This window comes from Numida meleagris, chromosome 3 (assembly GCF_002078875.1).
Source record: "Numida meleagris isolate 19003 breed g44 Domestic line chromosome 3, NumMel1.0, whole genome shotgun sequence".
Lineage (NCBI taxonomy): Eukaryota > Metazoa > Chordata > Aves > Galliformes > Numididae > Numida > Numida meleagris.
This window is the reverse complement of record NC_034411.1, coordinates 66,541,264-66,567,846: the sequence shown is the minus strand read 5'-3', so window position 1 is coordinate 66,567,846 and position 26,583 is coordinate 66,541,264. Positions and strand designations below refer to the sequence as shown.

The following is a 26,583-nucleotide window of genomic DNA, read 5'->3' as shown; positions in this document are numbered from 1 at the left end:
AATGTTAAAATACTTTTATTTTGTGGCTTGCACAGAAGCAGCAGCATAACCCATTAAAATAAAGCTGGCTTCAACCTCTTGCCATAAAATCTTAGAAGTTCTTTTCAAGCACTTTAGTGTTTCTCCTTAATAAGCATTAGCAGAGAAAGTGGCATTAATGGAATAAACATTTCAACCACTTTGGCTTAAATATTCATTGTGTATCTACTCGACAATGAAAAAGGAATAGATGTTTGAGTCTAATAAGCTGTTTCCACTGATAAAACTAATAGTTCAGGAAGTAGTGCTACTCTGTCCTCAGACTTCTTAGGAGAGTTCAATGGAATACCTTTCTCAACAGCTCTGGCAATGAAGCACCAGTTGACTCTGAGGCGGAAAGAAAGGAGAAAATTAAGAAATGGGTCTTTTATTGAAGAGAGGTCCAAGGGAGACAGTTGGCAAAAGAACTGCTTAAGACCATAAAGGCAGCACTTAGTCAAACTTGTGAACAACTGAGAATACAAGATGGTTTTATAGCTTAAAAACAAAAAAGTGAATTTATCTTTCCTTCAGACAAATTCAGAATCCTATATCAAACCATTCCAAAAATCATACACAATGCATGTATTCTGGAGAAGTTTTTATGAACATGCTGGACAAAGGTCCGGCAAAATCTCAGATTATCAAGTGATCCTAAAAATAAAACAGAATACATAGCAAACTAGTGATGCTAGGTGTTATTTCAACACAAACAATTCAGATCACTGTAGGGTTTGCAAGGTGTTCTTCGACCTGCCTCCTGTGGACAAGTCTCTTCTAGAACAGCAAATCCCAAATAATTATACACACAGCTCTTACAGTACATTACTCCCTTGAGAGCTGTATACAGCCCAACACAGATGTAGTTCAGACAGTGGCTTCCACTCCCAGCAAGATGCACTCAACAAAAAAATAGCTTGAAAAACAGTACCTTAAAATACAGATTCTGAAAACTCTTACAGGAAGACCAGTCACCCTCCCGTAATTAGTTTATTTATTATGGAGAGGTGAGCTAACAAAAAAAGGAACCATACTGTTCTTCCCTGTAGATCATAATATATCTAATTACAAAATATCATTTCAGCCTTTCCTTGATGGTAGCAAGATAGAACACCATTACAAACTCGCCCTGAAAGACAGAGTTGTGTTCACCTAATGTTGAAAGCAAAGATAAAAATCTGTGAAGAAAAGGAAATAAAAGGCTCACAGAAAGTGAGGTTGATTTTTCTTTGACAATTATTCCCTTAAGTAGATGGCACCAGCATCCATGTAACACCCCAATGACTCTCTTCTGTCACTGATGTGCACACTTCGCTAAATTTTTTCTAGAATGCCAGTATTTACTGACATTACTGGGAGGGTAGGCTCACATAATGTTTTATAGGTGCCAATTCAGCTAAACAAAAACAGAAAAATGGCATACACACCAGAACTGCTATTATAAATATGTATATAGAGTTCTCAGCATTATGAGATGACTGTGATTGTGCCAAGCAGCCAGATTAAGAGCATGTAAAATGACAACATCATAATTTTTAAAAAGCCAAGGAAACATATAATGAAAAAAAAGTTTGAAATGTCATAGCTACACTTGTGGATATAAAACTGCTTTTACAATTATTAGTTAAAGTCATTTATAAGAATAAGCTTGCCATCAGATATATCATATAAAGAATAAAAGATGCAAAGGCCCTATGTGCCCTTTTTGAAATCACTAACACTGTCATTCAGTGTTGCAATGCAGAAACAAAACTGGTCTAGGACACAGTTATCAGCACAATACCATTAAGTCAAAAACATGATGACAATCACCTTGAAACAAAAACATACATCATACAATTTTTAGAATTCCACTCTGTGAAACAATACAACTATGTCATATAAAAATAGGAGATGTATTCCAGAAAAGAAAAGCTCAAGTTTGCTGTTGTTACATCAGCAGGTGATTTCCCACTTTTTTCTTCCTATTCTCCTCTTAGCAAAGAAGCGTTGAAGACTTCAGATAGCTAACTCAGTTACTATTTAAATAAGAAAGAAAAAGAAGCACATGAGATCTCAACTGTCATATTAAAAATAGAAGCTCGTGCTCTACTGCAATGACTGTAAGGAGGCCTCTAGTTTAGAAATAACAGATCACAGAGTCTCCATCCCAAAAGGCTGTAGAAGTTCCAGTCCTAAAAACAGACCTGTAGGGAATGCTTTTGTAGTTCCACTCTGTCAAAATAATTCCTAGGAATCTGACCAAAAGTGAAGCAGATAAATATACTCACGATAGAAGAAATTAAAAAACAATATTGTGGTCAAGATGAACAGAATCTTTGTTTTGCACATACCAGGCACTAATAACAGTGGGGTTTTGTTTTGGTTAAAAAAGGGGAAAATATTCTTCCAACAGATTTAGGTAGTACCAGTTCTTTTCTTACTTTGCAGGAAAAGCAGTTTGCATTTTTACTGTGTTTTAATCACAACTACGACAAATCTCCAGACAAAGTTGTTGGCTTTTTTGAAAAATAACTTATTTCTCTTACACATGCATGTTAGTAGTCACTAATCATGCAGAAGCCTTCTTTAAGCCTATTTTAAAGCCTTTTTTTTTTTTTAAAAAGCCTTTTCCAGAAGATCTGTCAGACCAGCTCCAAACAGCCAGCTCAGAAGTGAGTTTCTGAGAGTAGCTACCTATGGATTTCTAAAGACAACTTCTAAGAAAACTGTAAGCAAAACCACACTCTCCTTGTATGACTTCGTTACTTAGGTACTGCCTAAGTCATAAGTTATACCACTTCTGTGTTTCCTACTCTTTATCTATCTAATCATTTTCCTTACCAAATCATGCTGTCAACATACACATCCAGTACTAATGTCACGAACTGCATGAAAACCACTTGTCATAATTTTGTTACACTGTACTCTCATCTTCACCACAAACAACTTCTCATTCATCTTCATCTTTCAAATGTCTTTTCTTCCAATCTGAGAAATTACAATCTTTTCTGTAGAAACTTAGGCAAAGGCCATTTAGATTTAATAGAATTACCCTGGAATACTTAAAGTCATAGATACAATCCTATAATTGTGAAATCTACCAATATTGCAATCACTTCACTCATCACTTGTATGCACAGCACTGTAATCTACTTAAAAAATCACAGAATAGCCAGAACACAATTATATTATATGCTCAATCTGAAATCTGTTGTTTTCACTAAAATACTGTGCACTCGGTGGGGTGGGCAGGAAATCAAGAGAAAAATCTTTTTATTATCATTTATTTCCCTTAATGGGCTATCCTTATTTCTCTGCTCCATTACTGCTTAGTAAGTTTAAACATTTCTGCATATAAGCTTATAAAAGCACAAGAAGATCACATGAAAGCACGACATGTTTTTCCACAAGTGGTCAAAACTGAAATATGGGTACTTCTTATAGGGAACAATGTCATTTTTTTAGTCCTGTACATAAGCTCCTAGCTCACTTCTCCCTCACAAGTTTATTTTACCAGTCTTCAAGATCAGACTTGAAAAATTTGGAAAAAAATACAAAAAAGGTCACCACGCTAAATCCATCCCTCTGTAAATAAAGACAGAAATGGTGTTTTTCAAACCATTATGCCTCCCCTCTTAATATTTTCAGACAACTACAAATCCAGCTATGCAACCAGAATTGAATACCTGACTCATGCTGAACATCATGGTATTTTGTGAGTTGTTTCTACTGGTTGCAAGTACAAAAACCAAAATCAGAATCATCGCCTTTGGTCTGTGCAGGAGTTCAGCTCTTTCATATCAGGTTATTCTCCCTTAAAAACAGTAAGCCTTACCAGAACAGAGGCACAATAAAGATTCATCATTTCCATATCTGTGCTCTTCAAAATAAAATCTAAAACATACCAGCATATAAGATACAAACAACTATTCACATTTTGTTGTACTCAAGCATGTAACTCACACTCTTCCCTTGCCTTCAACTATTGCATGTAAATGCCACTGAAGAGCTTTGTGCAACCCACAACAACAGTTTCCTTGTGAATGCAATTTTGCCCACTTTAAATCTTCAACTATGCAACTAATTTGCTGATTTTCAAAATAACTCAAGAAATATTGACTTTAAAAAGTTAATTTCATTTCCTGACTCTTAAGTTACTGCAATGAAGTTGAAAATGAAACCATTTTTCTAGAGCATAAAGTATGCTTTAACACACAATTGGCAAGCTTTCTCACTTCATAGTCCGAAAAGCCATTAAACTAGTATTTAAGTATTTTATTGGATATTAGCAAAAGGAGATAAAATGAAGAGACTGTACTTAAAATTGTTTTTAAAAAATGGTTTGGGGAGATTTTTTGCATTTCTAAGGAATTATACAATGTTTGGGTAGAATGAGATGCATCAGTGATTTTTTGTAGCAACAAACAGGATGGGAGATGATTTTTTTGATTTTTTTTTTTAAATCCAACTGAAAATGACAAATCTGCTTTGAGATCAGATTATCTTGATTTCCACTGTCCATATCCTTACACCAATTTCTGTCTTCACCTTATATCCTCATGTATTCTCTCCTTTACTTTTCATTTATTTAGTTCAATAAACTGTCTCTCTTTTGCATTTCAATTCAGTTTGGCATATTGGATCTCTGACTGCCCCTTCTTCCAGACACCACAAAGCTTCACGTTGCTGGGTGAAGAGAATGCATTACCTCATGCAGAGAGGCAAAGGAATAAAAAGGAAGCTTAGGTCTGTGACCTCAGAGCTTCTGCAACCAACATCATGTGGAAAAGAAAGGGAGATTTATTTATTTAAAGGCACCAGTTACTTTCCTACTAGCAACACTTTAAATATACACACATAGATATCAACTTTTAAACCACACACATTCCCATTCCCTGTATCTGTTTAAACTAGCCTCACAACTTTAAGAAATGTTGTGCACAATGTAAGCTGCCTAAAGTTCTATTTACTAGAAGTAATTTCCATATTTAAGTGTTCATCTTTTATTGTACTGATCATAATTTATGACACCTTTCTATTTCCACAAACAGAAAGGATATTATAAAGATGAGCAACTACTAAAGTCTTCGTGCATAATAAAAAAAAAATGCAAGACTTATACAACCCGACAAATTCTAGAAAGCTACTAATATTTCAAATGGATTTTAACAACTATTGCCATAAAACAGACAGATAGAACCATTTACTACTTTCAGAGTAATAGCTGCTAACACATAGAAATCCTGCTTTTTGAGTTTCCAATCAAGCCACTGAGAACAAATTATTGTTTTAAACTAGGCAGCTAACTATAATTAGCTGCACACATGAGAAATACGTTTTTTTTTTAAGTCTTTTACCTCAGAACGTATACTCATACAATACACTTATTACAGGAGAACAAGTAAACATAGACTTACATGCAAGTATGTGCACAACTAGGTAACTAGATCGCTCAAAGAAGTGATCATAATTTCATTGGCTGCATGGTGTTACGTCAACTTCAGAAAACATCTCTCCTGAGATGCACAAAACCACAAGATCACATACTATGACACAGTTTTCAGTACTGTCTCATTCCTCCTTCCTTCCCCACCTCCCATCCTTTTCATGGAAAAGAGAGACAGAAGAGTGAGGACAGCCTTCCATTTGATAATCAACATTAAAACTAAACAATCATAATGAGCCCTGTTCCTAGCCTAGGCATGAGAAGCCAAGAAAACATACCATTATCTGACAACTAATGTGACAGTAGTTAAAATGAAAGCTAGCACGAGGATTTGATTATTCAATGCTGTTTGAGAACAGTCTGGCGCCATCTTCTTTCCTCCCCTCTATACACGTTGGTAAGATGCCTGAGTCTTCTCTTTTCCAGACTAAACAATCCCAGCTCTTTCGCTCTCTTGTACTACAGGTACTCCAATCCCTTCAATGTTTTTGTGGCCCTTCACTAGACGTATCCCAACATGTCCATTTCTCTTCTGCAGGAGGGAGGCCACAACTAGATCCAGCTGTAGTTTTACCAGTGCTTGAGGGGGGATTAACTCCCTTGACCCACTGGAGATTCTCTGCCTGTCTTGGCTCAAGTCACAACTGGCTTTCTTCACTGCAAAGATTAATTGTCTGCCCACGCTCAGACAGGACCCCAGTTCCTTTTCTACCAAGCTGCCTTCCAGCCAGTCAACACTCTGCACATCCTGGGGTTACTCCCCTCACCAGGTACAGGACTTTGAACTTTCCACTGGGGAAATTTATGAGGTTTCTGCCAGCCTCTTTCTCCAGCCTGCCCAAGTCCCGCTCAACAACAGCACTACCACCAGGTCTGTCTGCCAACTGGTTTTCTAAGTTCTGTTCATATCATAAAATGCTTTATCATGAACTCCTAGAGCATACATATCCAACTCTGTGTTAATCACAGTGAAAAGAGACATCAAGAACCAACACTGAGGCATTTAGAGCAGCATTTGCTACATGTTCTATGATTTCTATCTATCCATTAAATAAATGATAACCATCATTAGACGTTAATTTACCTTGTGCTTGAGTACAGAATAGGGACAGTTTTATACACCATCAATGAATCACTTGATTTTTCCTCCCCTGGTATTTGTCCTTCAATAAATTGTTACAGAGTGCTGGACAGATGTGTAAACACACTTTGGTAGTTTCTCTGCTTATGTGTAGAGTCAGCACTAGGCTAAAAGACAGCAACAAATGGAACTGTATCTATTTCAATATATTTTACTGAGACGAAGGTAATAGAGTTTTTGTTCCCCCTAAAAATCCACGAAGTCTGCTCCAGACCCAGTTAAATGTGCTGACTTTAAAGTCTCTAGGACTGTGGTCTCCAAATAACTCAATGGCATTGTCAGGTATGCAAAGGTAAGGCTATTAAATTAACATTTCCTCAGGTAGAGGCAGCTGAAAGAGCAGGGAGCCTTCTGGGAAGTTTCTTGGTTTGGGAGTACAGTTCATTTCTCTCTCAACATCCCCTCCCTATTCCCTTCACTGCCCAGGAAAAAAAAAATGCAAAAAAAAGAAAAACCAACACAGACATCAGAAAGACAGATATTTTATGGAGGTTTATTTCCACCTCCCACAAAGGAAAAAAAAAAGGATTTATTTTGAAGTAATTTGCGAGCCACTTTCTAAATATAAAACAGTCAAGCACCAAGTGCTTTGCTAAATTAGAATATACTCAATTTCAACTCAGCAAATCTAGTGCTTGGCTGATGAACACCAAATAGAGACAAAAACATGAGTACCAGAATACTTCCAGCCTCTGTGGAATACAACCATTTCCTGAATGACCTAATTCAAGATACACTTGCAGCCAATCATCCCAATTGGTTTGACATGAAATCTATGCTTTACTTAGGAGCTTTCAAACACAGCAGGGGAAAAGGGCTACGGAAGAACCTAACTGCTCTGTGGATACAGCCTGCTCCTCCCTGACACCTGTCTGTCATTCTCTCCCTGTGAGAGACACAGCCAGTCCCGCATGAGAGCAGAGACCATACAGCTGCAGAGGAGAGACAGAAGATGGAAACAGACTTCACCCGTCTAACTCAGCATCAACACACTCTGATGCTCCTCAGGAAGGAATATGGCTGTGAAACTAGACTCGGTTGGATGCTAACACCAAAAGCTGACGGGTACGGTGTTTAAGTCAGCACTGTTCTGTAACCTGCATTTTTGCAACTGTCTAAAATTCAATTCTGGATGATAAAAAATGAGAAGGAGTAATTTTGAGATTAGGGCATAAGGCATCTGGGGACTTGGCTCCTCTGCCAAGAGTCTCACAGTGTTAGTTTAAAGTACTCCACAAAGATTCTCTATCCCTTTAAGCTTTCTAATATGAAAGAAAATAGATAGTTCCCATGCTTCTCGCATGTTCTACTAAATCCAATTAAGGTTTGAAGTATAAAAATACCTTTAAACAAAAAGATGCTGCATAAACAAAATTCTTGGAAGACAAATGAACTGCAGATACGTTTCATACTAAAAGAGAAAAGAAACAATCAGGTTGTACTGTGTTTGGGTTTTTCTTCATAAAATTAGAATCTGAAATAAAAATTGTTAACAGTTTCTACATCCTGTTTTGAAAAGTATATATTTCCTTCTCTGTATTAGGGTAAGAAATATTCTGCTCATTTAAAAAACTGCCATAAATATTCAGCATCTCCCTGCAGCAGTTACCGATGTATAAAAGCCCCCTCCAAAAGTGATGCTGCCCACACAAAATGATCATACTCATTTAAACCAGAAACAATAAAAAAGCAATGAGCACTATCCTTGTACCAAAACAAACTAAAAGAAGGAAAAAAAAGCCTGAGGAATTGGAGGTGACCAAAGCCAAAAATCACCCTTGCAGTCAGCACACGAGAGCTTCAACTCCTACCTCCTTACTGACGAGGAAAGAAAACTGACTGTGGGCTGCAAGCTGGGTAACAAAGGGAGTGAGATCAGCATACACCAACTGCCCAACCAGAAGGACTGTTCTTTCCAAATGGTTGTAAGATTTTTGGAAGAATCATTCATGACAGCAGTGTGCTTGTGACCACTGAATGTAAAAAAAAAAAAAAAAGAAAAAAGAAAAAAAAAAGGCATTTTGTAATCTATGCCATCTTCACTGCACGAGCTTCAGAATTTGTTTACAGATATAGCAGTCCCTCAGATGATCTCACACTGAAGTCACAGATGAACATCCTGTGCTCAACTCAGTTTGCTCCTCAGCAAACCCTGAACAGTTTGGTTGTATTTGCAAACACCCTAATGCTTAGCTGTAGGCTCAAGTCTTCACATACATTTTTATCCTGTAGTTATGTACATATCTTACTGCTGAATCAATCTGGAGGTACATTATAAATAGACTATGTTCCACTGCCCATAGCAGTGGACACTTATTAGTAATTCCTTGCTGTGCAAAATATTGGAGACACAAAAACACTGAAAGAATTGCCTGTGCTCAAAGTTTGTTTGTCTTTGCTATGGGTATTACTACCCTTTGTATCCAACTATATATGGTGAAATTAAGACCAAATTATAAAAACTTCAGCTGTAACATAGCTTCCCCTATGCACAGTGTGAAACTGAATCAGCCATACCTTCAAAATAACAAAGACTAGTTAGTGGATTTTCCGTACACTTGAACTTTCACTGTGAAATAACTTGCAAGTTCAACTGGCTTCAAGTGAATTCCTAAACATCCAGACTAGGGATATATGATACATTTTCTCCTCCATGTACCCAATTAAAGTACTCATCTGATGAGACTACAGAAGGCACAGTAGTATTTTTTATTTCCCCCATCTTTTCTTTCCTCATCCCCTTTCTTGTTGTTGTTGTTGTTGCTTATTTTAACTCTTATTTCTCTCCTGCTGCCATTTCAGGTTTCATTAAAATGATTTTGGCTAATGAGAACATGAGTCACTGGGAGAAGACACCCCCCAGTGCAAACTTTGGTGTAATATTAAACAACGACAGTTTCAAGAGCAACAGCAGTTAGTACACTAACTGATCTGAAATCCCTTTACCATAGCAGTATTTGATCCATCTCTGAGACTTCCATAATTTGCTTCAGCTGCTAAGCAACAAATTAAATATGATTTGGTATATTTAAATGAATTATTCCTCCTACTCCTCTTCTGACTGAGAAAATACAATTATAAAAACGCTCTTGTCACAGAGGAGTAGTGTTGAGGAAAAGCCCTACATTTCAGCAGGTGCACTAATTATAAGTTAAAAAAAACACATTTGTTTATCCTGCAGTCAAAATGGAGAAGTACAGACATCTCAGTGTCCTACCACCCATTCACACAGTCAATATTGTAATACCTAAGGGGATTACAATTTTGTTTAAGCTGGCCAGCTCATGGAAAAAAAAAAAAAGGCAAGACAAATATAAGATGGGTAAGTAATTCCACTTGGGGTTTTCTGTTTGAAATCTAGCTGCATATTAGGAATTCATCCCTTCTTTCCAGGGCTTCACACAACTGGACGCTGTTTCCAGCCAAGGAAAATCAGCCTTCAGTATGGATCAAGAGTGTTCCCTGCCTGGGAATCAGAAGCACCACACTTCCCAGCCTTTCGGCTTCAATATACTACCACTGTACCAAAATAAAAAGACTTAAAAATTTACTACAGATTTCAAGTAGTAGTGCAGAAAAATCACAATAGGCCTCTGTCATCCAGCTTGCATTCACTACAGGTTCAGAAAGACAGTTTTCTGGAATGCAACAGAGATCATCCATATTTGTTCACCTTCAATTTAAAACACAGAATGAAGTGCTGTCAAAGGCAGGAGATAACCAACTTCAGAGAAAGAACACCCAGCTTCTTTTTACATCTTTAAAGCAACTATCCTGAATATGAATTTAAAGAAAGAAAGAACATCTGGTGTGTGCACAGGAGGCTTGCATTGCTACTACCAGTGTTTGTCACGTAGCTACTGGATACAAGCCTTTTAGACTTACCAGTTTACCAGCTAGGACTGCAAGCTAACAAAATCAGAGTTAAGTAATATAGGAAAGATATATTTGTGTACATCTTAATATCAATTTTTTACACAGAATTACAACTGCATTCTTCATCTCAGTTTCATTAATATCAACTATTTCAAATTATTTGCTATTCACTCTGTTATTAATAGATGAAAATTAGACTGCAATGACAACTCAGAGGAATATTTTATTTTTCTTGTCCACATCACTGTGACGGATGCTTTTAATTTCATCTGTATTATCAAAAAACAGCCTACTAGATCAGGTTGTCAGGCAAGCTTTCATTTTTTTTTTTCCCTTTACAATTTTAACAAACAATAGATTGACAAAACTGAATTTTTTCAAACACGAATACATCAGACCTCATTCCCTCACCTCTGTTCAAATTATATCTCCAAAGGAAAGACTTAAATATAAAGGTGGTAAGAAAGAAGCTTAGTTTGATCTCATTATTTATGCTGAAAAATCCCAATATTAACTGTACTGATCAAAATATGTCAATAGCTGTATTTGAAATATGTAGCTATAAAGCAGGTTTCATTGCAGATACATTCTGACTGTACTATTATTTTTGAAATATCTGCCCTTTTTTGCCATCCTTTCAGTACAAGTAATGCCTTTGACAGCTGCTGGTATTTGCATCTCTAAAACAGAGGGATTAATTCCTTTATAAAACAGATTCAGCACACTTAGTATAGATTGACAGTCTACTAGAAGGACATCCTTGAAGCCCAACACAGGCTAATACCACGCAAAGCAACTGTCTGACTACTGCTAGCGCTACTACTAAGAGATACCAGGCTTACCGCTATACATCTCTTCTGTACCAATAACTTCTCATCAAGATCAAAATTGAAATACAAATACTTCTCTCTTAGAAAAACAGGCCACTTTTCTAGATCCAAAGACAAATTTTAAAAAGCCCATCTTTGGCATCCATTCTTGTAAGCGTTCAAGACTCACCTCCTCAAAGATGGTGGTCAGGCCTTGTGCCAGCCAGAATTCTTACATCTGAGCGGAGCAGGAAGCTGGGCTCAATAAACCACACTCTCTAATCATCATGTCCATGATTTTGTTTTATGAAAGTAATTAATACAGCTATGAGGTTAAGAAGAAGAATAGATGGAGACAGATAAAGAAAAACGAACCCCATTTTCTGAGACTTATTGGACTATCTGCCCTTAAACAGTGGTATTTAATACGAAACAAAATGGGAAGGAAGCTTGGAATTACCACAAAAACAAAATTAATCCTTTCACTTGAAGCAGATAACTAAACCACTCCTGATGATAAAGGATTGTTTTGTGAGAACAGTGTCATATAAAAAACTTCCCCTGCCCATTAACTCATTAATATAAACATCATATTTTGTTCTCCTTGAAAAATAAACAATTAAAGAAGTCTGTCTGAAATGGCATTAGATTGCTGATAACTACACACACAAACTGCTTATTTGATTTAGAACAATATCCTCCTACTGCTTACAGAACTGACAGCATAAAGTTTTATTGCATTTTAACTGCCACCTTTAGTGTCTGTTTTATTCCAAACTCCCTCACACCCACAGCTCACCAACAAAGCCTCCCCATCCATAACGCTGCATTTACAATTAAGAAGTTAATTTAAGGGATTCTCAGATTTGGACATTTCAAGCTTGGAAAAAGCATATTTGCCAGTATTAATTTATTGTGAAACAATCTGAATTTAAGAATAAGGGTAGTTTACTTCTAAAATTTTAGGAACAATGTTACAACTGCATAGAATACTCACTATAGTTATTTCTAACAAAAGACCAATTGATATGCAACGTCATACATTTCCAAAGCTACAGAGATGCCTTATTGTCTTACTCCACTGGTGTAAAACTAAGCAAGCTGCGATTGAAAACTGAACAGGAAAATGGCTGCATCCTGAAAGAGAAACTACAGTGGTCATCTTCTGACCACTGTAGTCCACTCTTTTTTATAGGAAGCCTGATTTTATTGAAATTGCAAAGCTCCCATAATTTCATAAATGCAGAAATACATTTTAAGAGAATCTTGGCAAAGTTTTGCTTAAATCTACAATTAATACTTAGGCAATAACTTGATAGCCCCTTTCTTTTTTTGAGCAGCACAGACAGTAATCCTGCAGTTCCCCCCTCCCAGCTTTCCAGCCCTGCCTTAAAGGTTAAGTTGTCTAAGAACTAACGAGATGAAAATTAATCCAAGTTAGAAGTACCCAACCCAACTTATTCTAAGACCATAGATCTGCAGAGTGACAGGAATGCAAGAACCACCAGCAGGCCCTACCCAATGAAATTGATACCACAAGATCTTCTTGACAACCCGTACTCTTACAAGCTTATTTCTGAAACTCACTGAGCCTACAGGATAAAAAAAAAATCATGTATCAAAACCATTCCTTCTTTAAATGCAAACATTGAAAAGACACAGAGACAAGGTTCCTGTCTCAATTTCATAATATCAATGAGGTAAGAATACAACATGGTATTAGCCTAGTCATGAAGTTTCAGATTTTGTTCTCAAAACCAGACGCTGCTGAGGCCTCGTGTAGATTGTTAGCTTGTTTAGCCAAGCAAAATGTAAGGCACTGAAGCTTCATACCCACACTTAAATAACTGGCTCCACAGAATCTTGTGTTGTTATCTTTAAGAAAAAGAACGTCTGCAAGAATGAAAGATGAAAGTCTGACTGGTATTCAAAATTGCAAGATGGATGGCAAAGGCTAACAAGATATTGGTCTGAAAAGATGCTCCTGTGAATAAAACAACTATGGCTCATAAGAAGCTCTTAGTGATATCTATACACTGTTCAGATCTGTGTAGGATTTCTAAACTCAAGTTGAAGTTTAACCTAATTTTATATCCCATATCCCTCTTCTCATATTTGTATAAGACTAATTAAATTCACGTGTTTTTCCTTTAAGTGACCCTGTGGCTTAGGATGGGTATGTACTTTCATCCTCTGCATGCATCATATTTTTTCCCCTTCTTTCTCTGCTTACATACTCCTCCAATTTTCTCAGTTTTCAGTTACTTTTTCCTCCCAATCAATTATATTTGTATATAGGATATTGTTACCCATAAGGCATTTTCCTTTCCCTTGCTGCTTTTCTCTATTTATACTCAAATGTATACTGCAGGATGTTAGAGATTTCTTCTAAAACTCCTTTGCCTTTTCTACATATACCAGAATTATCTTTTCTTCGTTTTCTAGCTCCCAGATTCAGTCACTCCCTCCTAGTGCACCTTCTGGCCTTTAATCCCTTTCTGCTGTCCTATTAACATAATCTCTTCCCAGTGTGTAACACTCTATATAATAAAAGCACTGTATGAACATACATCATTGAAGAAAACCTTGAGAATATTACTATCAAAATCAAAGGGGTCAGGGACTTAAAAGGATAATTTAAGAGAAAACTGTGGCTTTTGGTTTGTTTTTTTTTTAAAGCTGCAAGTTTTCAAGCTGCATCCAAATAAAATCCAAATAAAATAACAAGATTCTCTAAATTTGCACATAAGTCTTGTTTTAATAGGCTGGTAAAAAAAAAAAAAAACACTCTCCATACCCTGGATTACAGCTTTACTATGTTCCCACTAAATGCAGTGGTGATTCTGCATGGACTTACAGTGAAAGCACAAGCAAATTTTAAAATTAACTGTATTTTTGTTTAGAAAGGTATTTTCTCAAGTCCTACACATACGTAAATGCACTGAGCTAGCTAATTTCTCTCCTGAGCAAGCTTTAGATAGCATAACATACAAAGTACACCTGCATGGGAGCTGTTAATAATTTCAAACAAACAAACAAAAAAGGTATTTTTTTAAAACTACACATCATAAGGAATTCAAAGTTCCTACAGTAAATTTTACCTTCTTTTCACATCCATCGATTTTGAAATTATACTCATTATCTCAAAATTAAATGTTTATTATCTCTACATTCTGGAATGCACCAGTCAAAACATTATTCCTTTGCCATTCTCTTGACCTTGCTACAAATTTTAGCTTTCACTTTAAAATTCAGCTGCTATTAAATGCAGTTTTCTGCTTACTTACATTAAGATAAACCAAACTTCATAAAAACAAGCAAAGGACAACACATCTATCAGCGTTCCTACCTTTAAACTTGAAAAAGTGAAAAGCCTCCTGCTTAATATCATGACTAAAATAACAACAAAGATATATATTATAATTTCTAGCAATTAGGAAAAAAAATCCAAGCAAAAATCTTTAATTTACGACTTGCTGTATGGTCTGTTACAATGATTAAGTCATCTTCCACATACTCATATTGAAGTGCCCTGCCAAAGTAAAGAAGTAGAGCTTGACATCTGCTTCGAGAGTTTCTAATTGGAATACACTGGCATGTGCATGGTATCCGCACACTGAAATGAGTCCAGCACCCTGCTTCACCTCACACAAAATGCTTAGCTCTACCACAAGAAGGGAACAAAGCATTTTATGTACAAGTTCACTTATCAAGCAGTGAAAAGGCAAGAACTGTCAACAGCAACTTCAACTTAAGCTGCTGCATCTTGCTCAAACCACATTCTTCCTCAGCAATTCAGCAGAAAAATGGAAAGGAGAACGGTGAAATGAGAAGAAAAAATCAAAAGACAAAATAAGGACAATGTAAGATAGCAGTGACAACTCCTAAGAATTTATATTACTGTGTTGCTTACATCTGTTTTATTTTTTAACCTAAATGCTTACTCAGAAAAGCAGAAATCAACATTTCATCACTGTCTGCTAACACATGCTGTCAACTTTTGTCAATTTTGATGTTAGGAGGAGAGTTATTTTTAGAAGAATCAAGAAGAATTGCATTCAGGAGTGAGCTAAAGCAGCCTGTTCACATGGCACACTATTTCTTAATACTTCCAGCAGTAGCTATTGTCTTTCTTTTATGGCCATCTTCAAAAAATCCCATTAAGAAAACTGCACTCTTGAGATCAGAATACAGCTTTAGAAGTTGTTTAACCAGCAAATGAATGTAACTCCCATCCCAAGCAGTAATGTGTACTGCAGAGGTCGGCAGAGGATGGACTGAAGCGCTCGCTCCAATTAGTCTGCAGTACCTGAAGTTCAAAATGTTCTGACAAAGAGTGACTTAAGAATTTTACAGAATATCCATTATAAACGTGTCACAGTAGAACATGAAAGCAACTGCAGGTTTTTGTACTCTTAAAAATGCAGCAGCCACGCAACATCTGCAGAGATCTTTCAAAGAGCAGCCATCAATCTGCAGGGCTTTTAATGCTGGACTGAAGTATGTTATTGGGGTGATCCCTTGCAGATAAGGCCCTCTTCACAAAAAAGGTGTCTGGGGCCACCCTGGGCTGGCAGATGGCAAAGGTGAGAAGAAGAAAAGCATAAGGTGACATCCTCCAGGGGAAGTGCACTGCTGCCCTTCAGGAAAGCTAGAAGTTCAGGTCCTTTTCCTTCTCCAGTATGGGCAGACAGTGAGCCCAGTGCTTCCCCGCATCACTTGTCCTTACCTGTGCTCTGCAGGTGAGCACAGAGGCACTGCAGAGCACGACTGCACAAACCGAGTCAGTGTTTCTCCAGCAGCAGTACACTGACTGCTCAGGAGCTCCAAGGAAAAGGGACTGAAAACCACTGCTTTATGAAGAGGTTCACTTTATGTTCGTAGCAGCTGCCTAACAGCAATGGAGGTTTACAGCACAAAACAAGACTCAGGGAGAGAAGATTATGGGTATCAGGCACTGGAAAAGATGGAACAGCACTAGGAAGTGTTGAATTGTCTGCTCAGAGCTTTTCCATTGCCTACAGAAACAGACTGCTTTCATAAATTCATCCTCCACTGTGACTGGATGGAAAATGGTGCAACTTGAAGCTTCATACATCCTGGAAAGATCATGATCTTTAGGATCTTTTGGGTGAGAAAGATACATTTGTAATCACCTGTGAAATAGGATTCTGCATTCTCACAGCTTTGATTTCCCTGCCAAACTATCAGCTCTATTCTTATTGTCCGTCTCCAAACAGCATTCAAGATTATTAATGTAAGTACTATGTAAATTCAATACTAATAAAACAAATTCAAATTACCCAAAATGCATCTAACAACTTTGCTTTGCTCAATACTGAAATGTTGTAAAAAAGAAAAAATACCGGTGTCTATTTTCAGGTAGCAAAAATACTTTGTTTTGCTAGGAAATGCACTAAAAAACACTATTACTCCATTTAAACAGATATAACTGCGGCATCTTTCCTTCAGCAGAGCTATTTTTCAGTACTGCATACATAGCTTTATTCTCATACACATTCACACAAAAAATATCAAGCACATTTGCATTAAAGTTAGATCTTATTTAAAGCTCAGATCCAATTAAAAAAATAGGGTATATGTATGCTGACGGCTGAAAACAGACCAAACTCAGTAGCCACGGCCCCATGTTATGCTTAGCCTTCCAGGCTCCCTGTACCTCTACTTGCTGTAACACAGAGAGAGTATAACCTAAAAGTCTATGGATGAAAATGAAGAGAGGGAGTTCATATATTCAACCCTTTTCTAGATTTTGTCAAACTACAGTCAAGCTTGTTTATCCACTAAAGGTGAACACAACTGTTTACATTCATTCAAAAGAATGAATCAATGTCCTTATTTTCTGTTGTAAAATACGACCAGGAGATAGGGTTGCCCACCTTTGGTATTAGGTCTGTCACCTTCAATGCTGAAACATCTTCCTTGGTTTTCTGGGAGCCCAGAATCACACCTCCTACCTCCAGGGAGAAGACTACATTTTAAAGATGCTACAAGCAAACAAATCAGAATGCTATTCACCTTCCCTTTGCAGTTATTCTGCTACCCACAAAACAATTCAAGATTCACAATAGCAAGCATTACCCTGTGATTCAGTAGTTGGGACACACAGTATATCATCCAGAGAGCCCATCTGTATTTCATTTATTAACTGTCTAAAATTCTTTGTTATTAGAAATATAAATAATAAATAAAAATATAAATGTTTCAAACTCAGAACACAGGCAACATCCTCAAAGAAATATACATTCTCAGGATGTTTGACATTGTTCTTTTCATTTTATTTGTTAGGAAAAAAACACACACACACACAAAAAAAAAAAAAAAAAAAAAAGAAGTCAGTAGATAGTAAACAGGACAGAATACCAAGGACCAATGATTTACCTGACAATTTTCAGCCAGAATTCAAAGCAGAAAGCAGTGGGCACGTCTGCTAAACAGTCAGGTGTACCAACATTTACAGTCAGGTACGGTTCTCTGATTATAGCAATCTACTCTCTTCTTCTTGGAAAAGAAGGTCCCTTAAGTTTTTCTTCCCCTATGAATATTGGTGGGAAGATTCAACCTCTACTGCCATATCACCAACATCTGCCTCTGACACCAAGGGCCAACGTAATAAAATAGGAAGCATTACTTTCGGATCAGCCCTCATATTAAGTTTCAGCCTTGGATCAGAGTCAAGTATTCGCTCATCTGCCCGATTCATGCAGTGGCTAACTGTAATTAATAGAGAATACCTTCTCTAGGGTAACCATTAATTAGAAAACAGCACCACCAATACTTTCACTTTCTAAATTGGCAAAATGTTTTTTTTTTTCCACTAACAAACTTTCACTAACTTTGGATAACAAGTGAATTGAAGCGCTAAGATCGTAATTACATCTTTATAGCAAAAAAACCCCACAGCATTTGTAACAGAAAAAACATGATTACATCAGTAATTGCCAATGTTTTGACCAATTAAATCCAGAAGTTAAGTTATGATTGAATAGTTTTAAGATTTAATAAGTGCCATGTAATTCTATTTCATCTCAAAAGGTAATAATTCTAACAAAAAATTAACACATTCAGTACAGTGGGACCGCACCATGTGCCAGTTTTGAATTTTCACTGAGTCCAAATAAACAAACAAGCGACACACCCACACCTCTGAGCAGCACGGTTATTATCATGACATTCAAACACGCTGTTGCCTGTTTCCTGGATCCCAGAATGCATTTTCTTTCTACAGAACTCCAGGCATTTCAACATTACTATAGCCTTAGAGATAAAAGGTTCTGGCACAATATATTTCTCTAAATCATCACTTCTGAACTGAAATACTATTCCCAAGGTGATTCAGGCTTCTCCAGTCCTTTCAACAACAATGTCCAAAGCGTTCCTCACATTGCAACATGAAATCAAAGCCATCTATCAATTATTCTGCAACTCAAGCTTAGAGCTAGCTGAGTACTATAAAAGTATTGCTAACAGATGCGCCTTGGGATCTAAAAGGACATTAATGTCTCAAAAATTAGCATAAAAGTCTAACCTTCAAAAAACAGTGTATACAAAAGTTGCAAGAAAAAAAGCAACATTAAGCTTCTCCTATGTGTAAGTCAGACGCTTGAGGAAGGAGGAAAACCAAAATTACAATTGGAGTACACACTTTGAAAGCATTAAAATGTGAGCCTATGAATCCCTGAGAAAAGGAGGGGTAAAAAAAGAGGTAGAGAAGAATCTGTCCTTCTACATCTTTCTCAGCCTACTGGAAAGTTACCACCAAGCAGAGCCCTTAGCTCTATGTAGCTAACATGCTTTGGAATAAAAATCGATCAACAGCCAGAACAGTAAGTTAACATCCAATACATTCTCACTGCAGCGTAGAGTTTTTATGCTTTTCTTTTCTAGTCAATTCCACCTTAAAGGCATATACTGATCTATTTACTTAATAAAAGTTAATAGTTTTATAAAATGCTCCATCTCTAATGACACACAAGGTTTCAATGGAAAGATTATTACCTATGAGTAAAGAAGCTCACTATAATCAAGGACAGACCAGAACACCTACAACAATCATATGGTTTGGGATTCTCAGAAACTCAAACACTTCCTCCCTCCCACAGCTTACATTTCTGAAAAGCCTCAGATGCAGAAGATGACCTGTTTAGATTGCTTCTGTACACAAATGTCTTTACATTTCACTACACTGCAGCAAACTGCAAAAGATTAAGGGACTATTTCATATGACAGGCTAAGAGTCTGAAAGTATTCAAAGTAAAAAGGGCTTTCTCTATCAAGAGATTATTCTACATTAAACCTCTTATTAAGTATCACTTTAGGACAACGCTAATTATTGAGTTGTCCATCTTCTATCAGACTACTCTAAAAACTAGTCAAAGAGAGAGTTCAAGTTCAGTATTAAGAAAAATGTCAGGCCTGCAGAAGTAGACGCATTCATTAAGGTGTCCAAGCATTGGACCACATTGATCCAACTCAAAAAAGCTGCCTCAAAGCATAACCTATGCCGTATTAAATAAAGACACTCAAAAGGATGGTCCACAAGTTTCAGCAGAGTAGTATTTCGGTAACTGCTCAGTGAGTAAGCAGACAGTAAACTTATGAAGATCCCTCGAGTTCACAAGAAAACAATCTATGGAAATATTAGTGCTTCAGGAATCAAACAAAAATGTTAGACATTGAGAATCACTTCATTCATCTCAGTTGCAGAAGTGAGCTGAGTATAAAAGGCATCAGTCAAAGACTGAGGAGTCATAAGACCCTCTCTTCTCCTTCAACGTAACATCGCTACCATCATATTTTTCACGAATGCTGCCAGTACTTGTAAAGGGTAGAGAAGCCCCTCTCGTAACTTTCAAGCAGATTGTGCAGATAACTGTGCAAAAGGAACATAAACTCGTCCAGAACTTAAAAGACATCTACATTCATCATCCTGGAATTAAAATATGCTTTTATCTGCAAAATTGCCTCAGGTACAGAACGGAGTTCCAGTTGTGTCCTCCAACAAGAAAAAAATAGTACAAACTAATCTCTTTGCTAAAAAAAACTTTTTTTTCCTAAACAAAGAAATAAAACCATTTTAGTAGCTAGAAATTGAATGAATGAAAAAAAAAAAAAGGTAGGATAGCTACAGATAATCTCCAATGTCTAACTGGAAACATCATAGCTAGTGGAAAATAAATGATTTTGGGGCTGTATGACACAGAACGTCTCCCGCATTATGTAACTTGTTGAAATATGATTTCCTAAAGTTAATTCCCACAGAAATAGAGAACTCCTTTAAAATGAATTAAGCTAGCTAGAGCCACAGTCCTTGTCCCTGGTGAGAGGCTTCCAAGGAAATAGCAAACTCGGTTCATATTTTTGTTAATTTTTTGTTAATCACAGACTTCTTTAATATCAACAAAAGATCAAACCAGCTGAGCATAAAAGACCTCTCTAAGCACTTCTGCGCACGCATTCAATGGCTAGCGGCTGAACAAGATTTAACAAGTTAAGCATTTCCTTTTTTTCACTGTACAGCTGAGGCCGCAAGCCATTTTTACAAAAGTTGGCTGAACTACTTCAGTTCACATATAATATCAAATTATAAATTACTTGTCATTTTCCTAAAAAGTTCTTAGAATTTCTTGAAGTGTTGTGCCAGAATCACTGCAGAGGGTGCTGCGTTACTGCATGACAGTGACAATCATTTGTGGGAAACTGCTCTCTGCTAGCAGCAATGGCTCTTCAGCAGTGACACTGCCTGCCTGGTAAAGCTGATCTGACCCATGACCTATCGGAACCCACATCATCATCATCCTGAATGTGGCTGATGGTACAAGTTCATGGATACTCAGAACACGAACAGCACCATGCTGCAGAAATATATTTGACAACTGTGATTTTAGCTAGCCCATGGTCATTACTTTGGAGATGGCAGCTAGGTGCTGCTACACGAGGTGCTGTAACATGTTATTTAACACAGGCATCTATCAGTAAACGTACCTCAGCATCAATCAAATTTCCACTTTTCAACAACCTGTCCATCTATTTTGAATGTTCTGATGCTAAATAAAAGAGATAACTTGAAAGAAAAATACCCTCACAAAAGGACCCCCATGCTGCTCTACCATATACCTTCAATGTTCTTTGAGCTTGCTAGATTGACCTAGGAGGTTTTCTCTTCAAACATCAGTTTTCATCCATGGTTGTGCTCGAATCAGTGAACCCCATGCAACATGTCAGTGCCATAGCCAACATATTGTTGAGAGTTTCTCTCATTATCCCACTGGTTTGTTCCGTTTCATTTTGTATGAAACAATTTATTACATCAAACTGTCTGGCAACGACTCCAATGCTGAGAAATTACAAAATTCACTTCAGATGCAGAAGACTGAGAACAGCTCACTCCAATGAATATTAATTTATTTGAGCAGTCATCTCTGATGGGAAAGAGTAAAGTTCAGATCATTGGTGCGAAGCAAATAAAGCAAGGATGTTAAGCTGGCTCTGTGTATTCAAGAGAAACGGTCTAACAGTGGATGATAGAAACATATTCAAAGACAAATACAGGTACATTGAGTGGAAGCCGGGAAATATTCTCAGTTCTCCTCTCCTTGTAAAAAGATAGAAATTCAATAAATTGTCATTTTCCGAATACAGCTTTTTTTTTTTTTCCTTTCACACCAGCTGCTGAATAGCACAAACTCATGTCTACTTTATAACTTCCTTATTTGTTTGATCGGCTCTTTGTTTCCTGCAGTAAATACTTCCAATTTTTCAGTCCCTCCAATAATTCTCCCATATCTTTTGTATCAAACTTTCTACAATCCTATTTTTTGTTTTTCTTTTTTCAAAACCAACTGATGGTTAATTACATACTTTGAATAGCAGAAATGAAATACGGAATTTGTATAGAATGACACTTCCTTCTTCATGCTTTTTCTCCACACTGATTTGGCACCAGTACTGCCAAACATGCCACCAGTCTGCTCCCATCATGTACTTCTAGCTTGCAGCTGTAAGTGATGAAAATCACGTGGGCAATGTTTTTTCTTTAATATCTCCCAAGAATTTTCAGACTTTAAGAGATCACTTACAGAATATTTCTAGGAAGTTGCCCTTCAGTAACTTTAAAATATATTATATTGACCAGTTTCTACCAAATTTGACTCAAGTACATTGAGGGTCTCCAAATTTGGGAAAACAGGAGCCAGAAAGAAAACAGAGATTTTATTACTACTCCCAGTAAATGAATGCAGCTTACCACACAGCAGTAAAAAGGGGGGGAAAAAAGACACTAAAAATATCCTAACTGTAAGAAACGCATCAACAGCATTTAATGCCTTTTATAAGCTGCTGAAAAACCACCTGGGTTTAGAACAGATTCGTTTTCTAATAAGCTTTAAATGTCAGATAGTTGTGGCATTCATAATAATTTACTTCTGTGTGGAGTCTGCTGTCTGAAAACTAAAATTCATGTCATAGCCATTGCTTTTAACTAAAAAGTCAATCAATGGTCAGATATAAACGCATTGAAAACTATCAGTTATTTTCACTACTAAGTATTTTGTTAAAAATGTAACTATTTTCACTATTCTATACCAGTTATCTGGTATAATAAATTATCAGAAAGAGACAACATCCTAGAGTAAGCAAGCTAACATTTAATTCAGCTTCCACCCCCAAGCACCTACATTAATACATTTTTAGAAATCTGCATACTTCCGATGACATTTTGTTTTAACTGACTTAAAATCATTTCAGAGGATTAAGAAATCCAGTATTAAAGATATGAGAATTTCTAACGATGCTAATTAGTTTATTTTCCTAGAAGTCTGTAATTAATATCTTGTTGCCTCTCCGAGGCGTTCTTTGTTCAGCTGGTGTTACAAGATGTGGGTCACAGCACTGTGGAAGCACTTGAGTAGCTTGAAGAGGTTACACAGCATGCTTCCAACTTCCACAGAAAAGGCTCCGCAAGAAAAAAAAATTTGTTTGCAAAGACATTAGAAATAAGCATGACAGTCTAAACCATTCTGCTTTCTAGTTCTACCCAGCATCTTTTTTTCCTCTGAAACGAAGTCTCATAAATATGAAATTTATAGCCCGTAATCTGTGTCAGATGACCTTAAGATTCCTCCCAAAAAACTTCAGAGACTGATTCACAGATGTACTGGAACACAGAACTCCTATTGCAATCTGGCGCTCTGGTATCTCCGAGAATCCGGGACATAGTCCAGAAAACCAAGAAGTGGAAAAGAGGTACTACCACCCTTGCAGCAGTCAGAGACTCCAAGGTGACAGAAAAAGCAGAACATGAGTAATAAAAGATGCTCTACCCTCCTAGCAGTAAAATCAAATAGAGTTCATTAAGATGCCTCAGACATATCAGCAGGTTAGAGAAAGCTCAAATCAGAAGGCAGGAACACGAGTCTGATAAGACTTCCATCATGATACCTCTTTTCAGCAGCCAAAGAGCATGGGAACAGAAGAAAAAAAGAACTGTTTTCTTTCAAATTTTCTTTCCCTTAGACAATGAAGCCTCATATTCTAGTTCAATCCTCTGTCTGATAAGTATCTGGAATGCTGTTGGTTCTTTTTTCCTCTCAACTGCAGACTTACGAATGCTGGTGGATGAGAAATGACTGTATGTGCAAGTGGGCTGACAGCAGTTTAAGAGTGCTAAAAAAATTATAGAAAAACTAGAACAAGCGGGATTATATGCAGCATCTTCTGTGGGAGAAAAAAGCCAGCAGAAAACACAGGGTATGAGATGAAGCACATCCATCGTGGAAAAAGAGCTAGGAAAAAGCTTGGAAAGGGAAAAGAAAGTAGGACAAAGCATTAAAACATACAGAAACAGATTTAATTATCTACTGTACGGAATAAAGAACCAACGTGAAGGAAAAACTGATATACTGAGGTAAGATTTAATATACCTTACCCCATTTTTTTAAGGAAATTAGCCCGATGCAGGAAGCATTGGGGAAGGCTGGAGGTCCCCCATGTGTTTCCAAATAGCTTGGAAAATGGCTGGCTGAATTCAAGCAGCTCTGACAGAAGGGTAGAGGTTTCAAAGATAATTGCTTAAGAAAACATCAAGTTTGTGAAATCAAGATGCTACGAGTGTCCTGACTGAGGGAAAGGCTGCAGTATGCGTTAAGACCTTATTAGACACTGCATGATCCCCAAAAGCACAAGACTATAAACATTTTAAACAAGGGGAAAAAAAAAAAATTAGAGCTTACAAACATCCATGAGATTTTAGAGAGAATATTTCTATTTCTGCTGCTGAAGGAACTATTTGAAAATACTTCTTTCTCTTTCACCTGGGAAAAAAAGGAAGGCTTGATAGCACTTGGTGTAGTATTCACCACCACAAGCAGTAAGCACCAAGTGTCAAATGGCTCTTTCCAAAACCAAGAATGCTGCAGAAAGTGGGGCATTTCTATCTCTTTGGAAAAATCAGAGTAAGAGAGGCAAAGCAACCGCAAGGAGAAACAGAGGTGGGAGAGGGTGGAATGGAAGAGAAGCCAGGTATCCCAGATCTTCCACCCACCACTGCAGACTGCCTTCATTCAGAACCAGCAGCATCCTCTTTCAGCTCAAAACATAATACGGTTTCGAGAAGGTGATCAAAATAGAACACAGTTGCGGTGTCCAATAATTAGGGAGAAGACTTGTTTTTATAAGCTGTATCACTCTTGATTTCTTTGATACTGATCGACCCCTTTTTGAATCCACAAACATCCAGTTCATAATCACCAAGGGTTAACACAGTATCTAGACAGAAATAAGAAGTGGCAATTGCTCAGCTTTTTCAATAAAACTAGATTTCAGACGAGCCGTGTATTTTATCCTTCTACACTTTTTTTTTCTGTAATTAAAGCATAATCAGGTCAGCATTTCACATTCAAAAATGACATCTGATCAGTAACTGAAAATTAATCTTCTCTACTATTTAAGCAAATAGAAACTTTATTCAGCAGAGCGCTGCCTGTATCCTCGTGTGCTTACTGCCCTGACGGTACCAGAAAGGCAACTAATTTAAACCAGCCAGCGATTTTCATAGGCTCCACAATGAAAACATCCAGAATCCGAGATGATTAAATATTACTGGCGAGCAATCAGGGACGTTGGGTCACAACATAGCTTAACGTGCTTAAGCAAGCTACCACAGCCCCATCAGCTACACGTTCAGAATTGAGGATAACAAAGCAGAATTAGGTATTTTCAACACAGTTCCGCAGATAGAGCATCGCAGATCCGAAGCACCGCACTTCTCGGAGGCGCACGTTCCAACTTCAGGCAGTACCCAGCATCTGCACGCCAAGGAAAAAGGAATGCGCTCATATGGAATCGGTTAATGATGGCACCAACAAACCGGCGGCAGAGGAAGATCCGCTTCTGATAGCGCTAAGCGACTGGCAAAGCGTGCCGCGCGGCTTCCCGTGCACACCCATCAGCCCCACCGATAGGTGCGAGCGGACAGCAGCTCACAGCCGGAGGAGTTCGCGGCAGCCCGGTTCAGTCCTCACGGCCGCGAACAAAGGAACGGGCTCGGGGCTGGAAACGTGGGGCTTCACCTGCAGCCCCGACCCTAGCATACAAAGAGTCGTCACGGCTGCGCTCGCAACGCACGGCAAACACCGGAGCGAAGCACGGCAGCGGAACGCTAGCCGCCTTTTCTATCCCCTCCTTACAGCTCTTTCATCTAAATTGTTAAAAGCGGCCAAGTTACATCGCGCACGCACAGCACTTGTTGGAGAGCGGGCAGAGAAGCAGCCCGGAGCGCCGCAGCTGGATGTCACCCCGGGGCCGCTCTAGCCCCGAACCCCGCAGCGCGGCCAGGGGCAGCGCTCTGCGCGAGCCCAGAACCCGCGGAGCCCCGGCCGCCCGCGGGGGCCGAGGGGCGCGGCGTTAGGAGCCCCGGGCCTGCGGCCGCGCGTACCCCCGCTCCCCCCCGCTCCCCCCCGGCCCGCACCTGCCCGCGCTGACGTCACCGCCCGCACGGGGCGGCGGGGCAGCACCTGGCGGCGGGCGCGCCCCCGCCGCCCGCGCGACGCTTACCGGCTGCTCCCGCTTCAAACGGCCGCGGCCATTCCGCGCGCGCGCACCACCGCTGAGAAGAGGCGGGCGTGAGGGAGGGCCCCCGGCTCGCAGCCGCCGCGAGGGAGGGAGGCAGCCGGGGTGCGGAGCGACCCGAAGCCTTCACAATAGGCACGGGGCAGCGCGTGCGGGAGGAGGGGCCTGAGCCGGGGCGGGCGGCGGGCGGGAGGCAGGGCTGTTTACCCGGCGGCCGGAGCGAG

At 38.4% G+C, this 26,583-nt stretch overlaps 1 protein-coding gene across 3 annotated transcripts in view; it reads right to left on the bottom strand.

The window, feature by feature from the left end:
- The window catches only part of WASF1 (WAS protein family member 1), a 79,600-nt gene extending 53,026 nt beyond the window's left edge, over positions 1-26,574 (bottom strand). For 2 of the 3 annotated variants that reach the window (XM_021392162.1, XM_021392164.1), the window contains exon 1: positions 26,345-26,574. The gene's annotated coding sequence lies outside the window, so the exon portion shown is untranslated. Of the gene's footprint in view, positions 1-26,258; positions 26,282-26,344 lie in introns of those variants that run through there. The other variant, XM_021392163.1, reaches the window with a different exon arrangement.